Genomic DNA, 12529 nt, shown 5'->3' on the forward strand with positions numbered 1-12529 from the left:
GCAGATCTCAGAAGTTGGGAGAGTTTTGAAGCAGAGTCAAGCACAATGAAGCTTGTGCCCCAGGGAGAGCACCGAAGATTGAAGATTCAAGCAAATAAGCAAGCGGAGGGCAATTCTGTAATTTCAGAATTCTTCAGGAAGCTTCATCATGGCGAAGGTTGTTCTTCGCCGCAGCGAAATGAGCCAGTCACGCACCGATTCAGCTTCTTTTGTTGCCGCGGGGAAGTCTTCATTTTCTAGTTTTTTGTAAAACGCACAGTTTTACTTTTTAGTGTTTTTCTTAGGATTTTGGGCGAGGTATAAAAGAAAAACTGAGTCTTTTTTCCAGGGTTGGTCTTTGAGTAGGTTTTTGGAGCTTTTTACATTTTCTTAGATTTTTTTTTTGGGCGAACTTAGATCTAAAGAGGGTGAAGATTCGAGATTAAACCAGTGGATTCGTCAATTGGGGAGATTTCTTTTCTTTTCTCTTGTTTACATTATGTTGAACTTTGGTATTTTCGTTTCTTTTGTTTGTATTGTTGATTTAGCCATGAACTAACCTATTTTGGGTTAGGGTTTTGATTGTAATCCGGAATTTCATGGCTTAAGTGATAGATTGCTTTCTTTTCATATGATTTTGCTTGATTGTGTGTTTACTATGAATTTACTATTTATATGTGATGAACATGATGAGATTGAGAAATGAATCATGTTAGGCTTCTTGGGTAATCACCATTGTAGTATTGGATGCTAGAGATAGATTCAAGAACCAATGAAATCATTCTAGGATTCTTGTGCTTAATGAGCTTAGATTTATTTACCTTCAATTTGTTGGGTGCGGAAGGTTAATAGGGAAGAGTAGGAAAACATAGCCTGAGAAGGTATGTTTGACACTTGAGAGAATTCGATTTGCAATCAATGCATTTGAATATGAATTTAGTTTAATTCTTTAGGTTTAACCCATAAAGTCCGAATGAAGTCAAAACCCTACCTATTTGTTTAAATTGATTTTATCTGTGTTTTACATCGTGCGTTCATAGTTAAAGTTTAGTTTAGTAAATTTTGTTTTAGTCTTAGTATAAATTGCTCCCATTAATCCAAGAGAATTCGATTGCTTCAACTTGAGAACAGTAGGAAACTTAGTGATTAGCGAACAATCCTCGTGGGAACGATACTCACTCATCACTCTATTGCTTGAGCAACTAGTATACTTGCTACATATTGCATGTTGTAGTAAACACACATCAAGTTTTTGGCGCCATTGCTGGGGATTGAGTTTTAAGTTAACATTCAATTTTTCTATAGTTAGCTAGATTGGAGTTTTAATTTTTGTTTTCATCATTGTCTGTTTTACTCTTGTTTTTTTTTTTTTTTTTTTCTTTAAATTTTCTGTTGTTTGTGATCTCACTTTCTTTCATTTTATTTGTCAGTTATTCTAAGAGCGAGACATTAGCCATGGTTCCTATTGATATTAAGATTGAGAGAAACCGCCAGACGACTTAACAGAGAGAGAAGAGAAAGAGAGGATTTAGTGGTTGATTTAGAAGAAATAAACTATTGAAATGGCAAAACCAGAAAACAGGACACTAAGGGAATTCTCAGTTGCCACGGTTAATGGCAGGGGTTGATTATACTAGGCCTACAGTGCAAGCGAAAAAACTTTGAGAAAGCCAGCAATCATTCAGATCCAGCAGTCGGTACAGTTTAATGGTGATTTGAAGGAAGATACAAATAAGATATTGCGAGCTTCTTGGAAATTTGTGACACCTTCAAGTCGAACGGAGTGTCAGATGACGCCATTAGGTTGAGGTTATTCCCATTCTCATTAGGGGATAAAGCAAAGGGGTGGTTAATGGCACTACCATCGGGAACTATCACAACATGGAATGATCTAGCACAGAAGTTCTTGACTAAGTTCTTCCCTCCAGCAAAATCAGCAAAACTGAGAAATGATATCACATCATTTCTACAAGATGAATCCGAGTCATTGTATGAGGCTTGGGAGAGGTACAAGGAATTAATGAGGAAATGTCCACACCATGGGTTGCCAGTTTGGCTTCAAGTCCAAACATTCTACAATGGACTGATGGGTAACGTGCAAACCATGGTGGATGCAGCATCAGGAGGAGCCTTGTAGAATAAGACACCAGAGGAGGCTTATGAGTTGCTTGAGGTTTTGGCAAGCAATAACTATCAAAGACCAAATGAGAGAGCAATACCAAGAAAATCTATGGGTCTTCATGAAGTTGATGCCTTCACAGCCATCTCAGCCTAACTCACGACACTTCAGAAACAGTTGGGAAGTATGCAGGTAAACTTTATTCAAGCACCTCAACTAACTTGTGATTTTTGTGCAGGAAACCATGTGAGCAGCGAGTGTCAAGTGGGGAACACATTTGCTTCGTCATCCTCGTCATCGGAGCAAGTGAACTACTTGGCAGGAAATCAGAGGCAACCAAACAACCCGTAGTCAACACATAAAATCCGGGGTGGAGAAATCATCCAAATCTGGCTTGGGGCAATCAAAACCAGCAAAATAATCAATGGAACCAAAAGACATTGCCAAATAACCAACCAGGGGTGAATAATCAACCGGGAGATCCAAGAGTGACAAAGTTGGAGGACATGTTTGGGAAATTCATGCAAGAGACCACGGGTTTTATGAATGAGACGAGGATGAATTTTAGAAATCAAGGGGCATCCATTCGGAATCTTGAGGTACAGATGGGCCAATTGGCTGAAAAGCTAAATGATAGACTTTAGGGTTCTTTACCAAAGCAATACAGTGACTAACCCACGTGAGCAAGTAAATGCAATTACGTTGAGAAGTGCGAAAGTTTTAGAATAGGTGGAAAAATCAAGGAAAGAGGAAAGTCCATCAAAGAAAAATGAAGAATCTGATGAGGAAGTTGATGAAGAAATCGTTGCTGCAGAGAAACCACCTAGCCCAAGGAAAGATGAACAGAACCAGGAAGAGGGGAAAAAGAAAAGGAAAGAGAAATTGCCATTCCCCAAGATACCACCAGAGTTGGTGCATCACACACCACCCGTGCCTTTTCCTTAAAGACTTAGAAAAGAAAATCAAGATCAGTAGTTTATTAAATTTCTTGATGTTTTTAAGAAACTACATATTAACATTCCTTTTGCAGATGCATTGCAACAGATGCCGAGTTACTCGAAATTTCTTAAGGAAATCTTATCAAACAAGAGGAAGTTAGAAGATGAGGAAATGGTGATGCTCACGGAGGAATGCAGTGCCATCTTACAAAAGAAGCTGCCCCTGAAACTCAAAGATCCAGGGAGTTTTACTATTCCTTGCACTATAGGAAATATCACCTTTGATCGAATTTTATGTGACCTAGGTGCTAGCATTAACCTTATGCCTTTTTCTATTTTCAGGAAATTAGGAATTGATGAAGTGAAGCCGACAACCATATGCTTGCAACATACAGATCGATCAATAAAGCATCCGAGGGGCATTGTAAAGGATGTGTTGATTAAGGTGGACAAGTTTATTTTTCCTGCGGATTTCTTTATTTTGGATATGTAAGAAGACAAAGAGATTCCTCTTATCCTGGGATGACCATTTCTGGCTACCGGAAGAGCTTTAATTGACGTGCAAGAAGGGAAGTTGATCATGAGGATGCAAGATGAAGAAATAACATTTAATGTCCTTGAATCAATGAGAACTCCACCTAAACAAGAGTCATATTTAAAAATCGATGTGGTCGACTAGGCAAAAATTGAAACCTTCCAACGGAACAATACTAAGGTGGAAATTAAGAGCTTCATTGTCAAACTGAATCAGTTTGAGAGTGAGGGCCATAACAGAAAGGGTTGCACGAAATTCTGAGATAAGCCACAGTCAAGATTGTATTTTCACAAGGAACGGATATCTCAGCTCAAAAAGGGTGAGGGAAAGTCAAGAAAACGGAAAGCAGTCAGTGAGAAGAGTCGAACCACCAAAGTAATGACCAAGGGATGTAAATGGGTGGTGAAACTCCCAACAAGGACCCTATGTGAAAAAGATCATCAGCAAAATAAGCTCGAGCACAAGGGAAAATTTTGGGATGTGATGTACTTGGATAATCCGAACTAACGTGAAAAATCGAGAGAGTCGAGCTTTCCGACTATAAACAAGCGCTTCTTGGGAGGTAACCCAAGTGTTCAATTATTTGTCATTTTATTATGTTTGAATTTGTTTGATTTTCGCATGAGTTCAATGATTTTTAATTTGTGTGTTTTTGGGTGTTTCAGGTGAAGTTTTTAGCTTGAAGAAGGAAAGAAAATGCTTTAGACTTCGCCGGGGCGAAGAAGTATTCTTCGCCGCTGCGAAGCACATTGTATGAAAATGAGTTTTGAAAAAGTCCCAGATTTCGCCACGGCGAAGATTTTTTCTTCGCTGGGGCGAAGAACCCTGAAAATTGTTGCAGCTCCTATAAGTTTTCGTCTCGGTGAAGAATTTGTCTTCGCCGCTGCGAAGAAGATTGGACGAAATTTTTCTAAGGCAATTTTGCCGCGGCGAAGAGTTTTTGTAATGACTGCTTTACACGAAGATACTTGTAAAAATATATCAAGTAGAATATATGTATAGTAGCGAAAGTAAATGGGCCCAAAGTTTTCTTTTATTACATATAAACATTATTTATACAAAACAGAGTATCATTTACAAAAAGGTGTTAAAACAGTGGACAGTGTAGCTATCACTCTTCGCTTCCCGATGCCTATCCAACCACGTTCTCACCTAGATCCTGCAACCACAAAGAAAACAACAGGGTAAGCATGAGATAATGCTCAGTAAGTAAATCCTTTACTCGACTGTCCCCATAACTCTCTCTCTAATTCTTTCCTTACAGTACTTATCTTTCACTCAACTCTCTTTACTTAACTGTTGTTGTATGTCACGGCCTCATCTTACCGGAGGCACGACTGGGTGGAGTTCACACAGCACCATCCCACTCTTCGTAACTTCGTGACTTTTGGGTGGAGATCACAAAGCACCAACCCACTTTTCACAACTTTCGGGTGGAGATCACAAAACACCAACCCCATTCTCATACCTGTCGAGTGGAGATCACAAAGCACCAACCCGTTCTGATACCTATCGGGTGGAGATCACAAAGCACCAACCCGTTCTTAGTGCTATTCTCATTCTCTCTAGAGTAGTGTATTCACATAGTTCTCTACTCTTTCTCAAACTAAATTCATGGTGTAGCTTAATGCTTAGAGTAGGTGAGTCATAAAGTCCTCTACTCTTTCTCAAGCTACTTCTCAAATGCACAATTAATGTATATAGATGATTCATGCTCATTAATGCACTTAGGAAATGCCAATATGCCATGTTGCAATAAGTAAGGTTCATAACTCATTCTCATGCTTCTCTTAGGCATTTCATCAAACAACTCATGTGCATCTAACAACTCTTCTCTAACTACAACTCTATTTCTCTTTTTAACCATCCAAAAATGGGAATAAACTCCCTTCCATGAGCATAACCCCAATCATAGAGGAACACTCCCAAAATATATACTCAATCTCATCCAACTTCATTCAACTCATCACAACATAACTACTCATTCTCAACTTCTTTTCTCAAATCTCAACTTGGGTTGGGATTTACTTACCTTGTAAGGAAATAACTTCTCTAATACTTCTCCTTTCCTTTGGTAGCTTGATTTCTCTCTACAACTTTAAATAACAACCACAACATGAGACTTTAACCAAAACATAATAAAACTCTCATCTAAAGCAAGAATCCTTACCTTGTGATGCCTTAGATTAATTCTCTACCAAGATCCAACTAAAAAAACTCTCAAAACTCCTTGAAAGATTGAAGGAAGAATTGAGAGGAAATGGTGGGAGAGAATGGCGGTGGAAGAAGAATGAATGAAGGGTTTACTAAGCTTCAACCCTTTTTAGCTCAAAATATATTCATTCATTCCCATTTTACCCTTACTCTTTCTTAGGAATTCCACTTTTGCCTTTTGAATACTTTGCAAATGCACCCCCATTTAAACTATTCTTCATGCAAGTTCCTTGCATTTCACTCCCCACTTTTCCTGCTAATTAGGGGTAGAATGGTCAAATTGCCCTTAGGGAAGAAAATATCTAAACTTCTATAAATTTCTCAGCTGACCCGTCGCCGCGACGAAACACTCCAGCAGCTCATCGCGGGCTAAAAATAATTTTGCAGCGACGAAGATTCTTCTTCGCCCCGGTGAAGCCTGTAACCCCAAAATTTCAACAATTCTTCATAATTTCCAGGGCAAACACTTAACCAAACCACTATCTCCATTCAACTAAGGGCCAACCAAACAATATTCATAATAAACTGACTCAAATAAGAGCAAAAAAAGAAACATTAGCTACATACCTCAAGTGGGGCATTACAGTTTTCCACGCCGGGGCGAGTAGCCACGGTAAGTTTTCGCCGCAGCGAAGTATTTTTCTTTGCCGCGGCGAGACCTGGGTTTTGAATTTAGGGTTTTGAATGAAGAACTTCGTTGCGGCAATGACAGTTTTATATAAATACTTACTTTCCTTTTTCATTTTCACGCAACTGCTCAAACCCATTTAAAAAAAAAAAATTTTCAAACTTCAATCCAAAGTCTCTCCAATGATTTCCAAACAAAATTTCTCTCTCCTTAACCTTCCTAAACACCAACCCAACGCATTTCAACACAAATTTTTGCGAAAAGTGACGAAAATTTTTCAGTTCAACGATTTGGGGGTTTTGCATTCTAGGTTGATTTTGGCTCAATTGGTGGCAAGTACTCCTTATTTTGGGTAAGATTTCACATTCTCTAAGATTGTTTCTCAAAAATTTTGAGTTTTAATTTGTGGATTTGAAATTTGTGGATTGTTGGTGGATTTGCTAATTTTTGGTAATTGTGCCTTTGATTTTGTTTGAGGAAGAATTGTGTGTGTTGTGTGATATTGAGGAGTGTGGGCTTTCAATTTTGAAGTGTTTGGTTGATTGTGGAAAAATTTGTAGTTGGGGGTTGAAGTGCAATTTTTTTGGAAGTGTTGTCAATTTTCTTTTTCAAGTTTGAATTGGTTGTTATGGGGAACCTCGGCTTGAATTTTTGGGTTGTGCTGTGAGTTGAATTATAGAAAATGGCACCCAAAGTCAAGGTACCATCAAAGGGCAAGGTAAAAGGAAAGAAAGTGGACAACCGCTTCGTGAGTGAGGAGGCCTGGAAACGATATCAAGGGGTATCCAAAGAAAAGATAAGGGCTTTATTCATGAGCACGAATTGATTGCGAGTTAGGCATTGGACTGGAGTCGAGGGAGATAGTGGGAACTGTTTATGAGTGCTCCTGCACAACCGGCTGTAAAGCCGCTAGTAAGGGAGTTTTATGCCAACCTCCCGGATTGTGAGGAGGGTACTGCATTTGTGAGAGGGGTTGATGTGCCATTTACGGAAGACGTGATCAATGAGTTTTATACCCTACCTACGATTGATCAGGATGAGTACACAAGGTTTAAGACGTCATAGTTTCAGGATAATATCATTCTTCCGGTTATTGCAAAAGTGGATGCAACTTGGGTAGTGTCGAAGAAACAAAAGAAGATCATTAAGGGAACTTATTTGACACTGATGACTCGACTGTGGCAGTATTTTGTTAGTGTGAGGTTGATGCCGAAAACGCACTATAGCACGATAACTTACGAGAAGGCATTATTGCTTTATTCTATTGCCACAGGAAAGAGTATAAATGTGGGACGAATTATCTTGAACAACATTTGTCATGCTGCCAAACCAGGGCAATCAAGTTACTCTTTCCCACATCTCATTACAGCCTTATGCATTAAAGCTGGAGCCGAGGTGTATGATGATGAGCAACGTATTCATGCTGCCCCAATCCTCGATTCATATTATTTTCGAAAGCATCTTGAACGTCCAGAAGCTGAGCAACCAAGAGCAGGAACAAAACGACAGAGAACCACACAAAGCCTGGGCACATCCTCCAGCTCCACAGCTACACAGAAGGAAATGATACAGCAGATGATGGGTATGATGAAACGTATGGCAAAACGTCAGGATTGGTTGGCTGATCAAACCCAGATGCTGTATGATATGCAAAAGAGTAGCTTCAACAAGCTCAACGTTGACACTACAGAATTCCAATGGGCTGACTGGAATTCAGATGAGTGGATGGACTCTGAGTCAGAAGAGGACGACGACGAGGAAGACGAGGAGGGCGAAGAATGAGCACCGGAGCACCTGTTTTTGTTTTTCTTTATTTTTACTTGTTTTTAGTTGATTTTGTTTTTCATTTCAAACAGTAAACTCATTTTATATTTTTGGCAACCTCTGGTATAATAATACCACGTACACCTTAGATGCATTTCCCCCGCCGCATATATGGTATCAGAAATAAGAAAGATACAAATTTGAGGGTTGTAAATTAGTGGACATGTTGATTGGTGGTTAAAAAGAAGTGGAGTTTGATTTGATTATAGTGTTTGCATGAGGAAAATCGAGTTCTCTTACTTTTTTATTCCTATCCTTTTTCTTGGAACCCACTAACTGAGCCTAGCGTTACAAGCTTATAAAGACCTTTTGATTCTTATCTTTGTCTAGTCCTCATTAGTGGAGAGTAGTTCGATATTTAGGCTTATGGAGTCTACCACCATTTGATAAACTTTGCATTCCTGCATAAAATAATCCGGGAAGTCGGAAGGTGGATTGAAGTGGGGATTACCTACTCAGGGGACCAATTGAGAAAGAAATTCGATGTAACTTATAACTTCTTGGAGTGTTAAACATTTTTCTAATAATAATTTTGCAACAACTTTTGAGATTGGTATAAATTCTAGGTAGTTGTTTTGTGAGTTGAGTCTTTCATTTTTCTTTTTCATTTTTTTTGTTAATTGTTGTTTTATGTTTTTGACCGTTTGTATTTTTCTTTTATCTTGTTTTGTACCTGATGCTCGGGGACAAGCATGTCCCTAGTTTGGGAGTATTTGATAATCCGAGGATTATACTATATTATGTAAGCTTTTAGGCCAGATTTTAGATACTTTTTAGTTCATTTATGCCTGAATTGCTACTTAATTCCTTACATTTCGTGTTTCAGGTTAAAATGGGCAATTTGAGCGAATAAAGACAGAATTGGAATTTCTGGACTCAGAAGTAAGCGAATCTCAGAAGTTGGGAGAGTTCTGAAGCAGAGTCAAGCACGATGGAGCTTGTGCCCAAGGGAGAGCACCGAAGATCGAAGATTCAAGCAAAGAAGCAAGCGGAGGGCAATTCTGTAACTTCAAAATTCTTCAGGAAGCTTCGCCGCAGCGAAATGAGCCAGTCACACACCGATTTGGCTTCTTTTGTCGGCGAAGTCTGCATTTTTCAGTTTTTGTAAAACGCACAGTTTTACTTTTTGGTGTTTTTCTTAGGATTTTGGGCGAGGTATAAAAGAAAAACTGAGTCTTTTTGCCAGGGTTGTTCTTCGAGTAGGTTTTTGGAGCTTTTTACATTTTCTTAGATTTTTTTTGGGTGAACTTAGATCTAAAGAGGGTGAAGATTCGAGATTAAACCAGTGGATTCGTCAACTGGGGAGATTTCTTTTCTTTTCTCTTGTTTACATTATGTTGAACTTTGGTATTTTCGTTTCTTTTGTTTGTATTGTTGATTTAGCCATGAACTAACCTATTTTGTGTTAGGGTTTTGATTGTAATTCGGAATTTCATGGGTTAAGTGATAGATTGCTTTCTTTTCATATAATTTTGCTTTGATTGTGTGTTTACTATGAATTTACTGTTTATATGTGATGAACATGATGAGATTGAGAAATGAATCATTTTAGGCTTCTTGGGTAATCACCATTGTAGTATTGGATGTTAGAGATAGATTCAAGAACCAATGAAATCATTCTAGGATTCTTGTGCTTAATGAGCTTAGATTTATTTACCTTCAATTTGTTGGGTGTAGAAGGTTAATAGGGAAGAGTAGGAAAACATAGCCTGAGAAGGTATGTTTGACACTTGAGAGAATTCGATTTACAATCAATGCATTTGAATATGAATTTAGTTTAATTCTTTAGGTTTAACCCATAGAGTCCGAATGAAGTCAAAACCCTACTGTTTGTTTAAATTGATTTTATCTGTGTTTTACATCTTGCGTTCATAGTTAAAGTTTAGTTTAGTAAATTTTGTTTTAGTCTTAGTATAAATTGCTCCCATTAATCCAAGAGAATTCGATTGCTTCAACTTGAGAACAGTAGGAAACTTAGTGATTAGCGAACAATCCTCGTGGAAACGATACTCACTCATCACTCTATTACTTGAGCGACTAGTATACTTGCTACATATTGCATGTTGTAGTAAACACGCATCAGGTGGTATCTCTGAAAATGGCAATTTCTCTTTCTTTTGCCTTTGCCCTTCTTCCCGCTTTGGTTCATCTTCCCTAGGACTGGTTGGCTTCTCTTCAGCAATGATCTCTTCATCTATTTCTTCATTAGAATCTTCCTTTTCTTTTGGTGGGCTTTCTTCTTTCTCTGATTTTTCCACCTCTTCCAAGACTGTCCCACTGCTTAAGGTTATTGCATTCATTTGTTCTTGTGGATTTGTCATTGTGTTGCTTGGTAGGGAACCCTGTGGTCTCTCATTCAGTTTTTTAGCTAATATACCCACTTGTACCTGCAAGTTTCGAATGGAGGCCCCTTGGTTTCTGAAATTCGCCCTCGTCTCATTCATGAAACCTGTGGTCTCTTGCATAAATTTTCTGAACATATCCTCCAGTTTTGTCAATCTTTGATCCCTTGGTTGATTATTCACCCCAGCTTGATTGTTTGGCATCGCTATTTGGTTCCATTGGTTGTTCTGCTGATTCTGATTGCCCCAAGACAAGTTTGGATGATTCCTCCAACTAGGATTATATGTGTTGGAATAAGGATTGTTCTGTTGTCTTTGATTTCCTACCAAGTAGTTGACTTGTTCTGATGATGATGAAGCTGAAGCAAAAGTGTTCCCCACTTGACATTCATTGCTCATGTGGTTACCTGCACAAAAATCACAAGTTAATTGAGGTGCTTGAATAGAATTCACTTGCATACCTCCCAATTACTTTTGAAGTGCTGTAAGTTAGGCTGAAATGGCCGTGTATGCATAAACTTCATGAAGACCCACATATTTCTTCGATTGTATCCTCTCATTCGATCTTTGATAATTGTTACTTGCCAGAACTTCAAGCAACTCACGAGCTTCTTTAGGTGTCTTGTTTTGCAATGCTCCTCTCGATGCTGTATCCACCATCGTTTGCACATTAACCATCAACCCATTATAAAACGTTTGGACTTGCATCCAAACTGGCAAACCATGGTGTGGACACCTCCTCAGTAGTTCCTTGTATCTTTCCCAAGCCTCATATAATGATTCAGACTCTTCCTGTAGAAACGATGTGATATCATTTCTCATCTTCGCAGATTTTGCTAGAGGAAAGAATTTGGTCAGGAACTTCTGTGCTAATTCATTCCAGGTTGTGATCGTTCCTGGTGGTAGTGCCATTAACCATCCCTTTGCTTTATCCCTTAATGAAAAAGGGAACAATCTCAATCTGATGGCGTCATCCGACACTCCATTTGACTTGAAGGAATCACAAATCTCTAAAAGGTTTGCAATGTGTAGATTTGGATCTTCCTTCAAATCTCCCTTAAATTGTATCGATTGCTGGATCATCTGGATGATTGCTGGCTTTATTTCGAAAGTGTTGACTTGTACTATTGGTCTAGTTATACTTAACCTACTGCCATCAACTGTGGGAACTGAGAATTCCCTCAACGTTCTATTTTCTACCATCTCAACAACTATGGCCTCTCGTTCTCTTCTCTCTCTGTTAAGTCTTCATGTGGTTCTTTCAATCTCTAGATCAACAGGAACAACTGGCTGATGTCTAGCTCTTCGCATAAACTATACAGAAAGAGAGAAAAAGTGAGCTCACAAGCTAACAGAAAAGAACAACAAAAATTAACCAATAAACAATTAAAACAAAAAAATAAAACTCCAATCTAGCTACACAAGAAAAATTCAATGTTAACATAAAAATCAATCCCTGACAACGGCACCAAAAACTTGTTGCGTTGTAACTACAACATGCAATGTATAGCAAGTGCACTAGTCGCAAAAAGTAATAAAGTGATAAGAAAAGTATCGTTCCCACGAGGATTGGTTGTTAAGCACTGATTTTCCTAATTGTTATTAACTTGGAGAAATCGAAAAGTGTTTGGATTGACGGGAGGAATTTAAACTAAGATGGAAACAAAATTTACTAAGTATTTAAAAAGCTAATTAATGAAAGCAAGATTAAAGCAAGAGTAATATTAAGTAAAGCAAACGGTTAAGGTTTTGACTTCATTAGGATTCTATGAATTAATCTACGAATTATGCTACTTCTACACTCACATGCACGGATTGTAAATCGAACTCCCTAATGTGTAAAACATACCTTCTCAGGCTATGAATTCCTACTTTTCCCTATTAAGCTTTCGCACCCAACAATTTGGAGATTAATAGATCCAAGTTCATTAAGCTAATGGAATCCTAGAT

At 38.4% G+C, this 12529-nt stretch overlaps 2 non-coding genes across 2 annotated transcripts; one reads left to right on the forward strand and one right to left on the reverse strand.

Annotated features, from left to right (window-relative positions):
• Nucleotides 1–1918: 1918 nt before the first annotated feature.
• LOC116120416 lies at nt 1919–2025 on the reverse strand. Its single transcript, XR_004126536.1, has one exon. It is a non-coding gene; the product is annotated as a small nucleolar RNA R71 (small nucleolar RNA).
• A 9272-nt stretch (nt 2026–11297) lies between these two features.
• On the forward strand, nt 11298–11404 carry LOC116120417. The gene has a single exon (XR_004126537.1). It is a non-coding gene; the product is annotated as a small nucleolar RNA R71 (small nucleolar RNA).
• Nucleotides 11405–12529: the final 1125 nt, after the last annotated feature.

The sequence above is a fragment of the Pistacia vera genome, unplaced genomic scaffold (assembly GCF_008641045.1).
Source record: "Pistacia vera cultivar Batoury unplaced genomic scaffold, PisVer_v2 Contig930, whole genome shotgun sequence".
NCBI classification, from domain to species: Eukaryota; Viridiplantae; Streptophyta; class Magnoliopsida; order Sapindales; family Anacardiaceae; genus Pistacia; species Pistacia vera.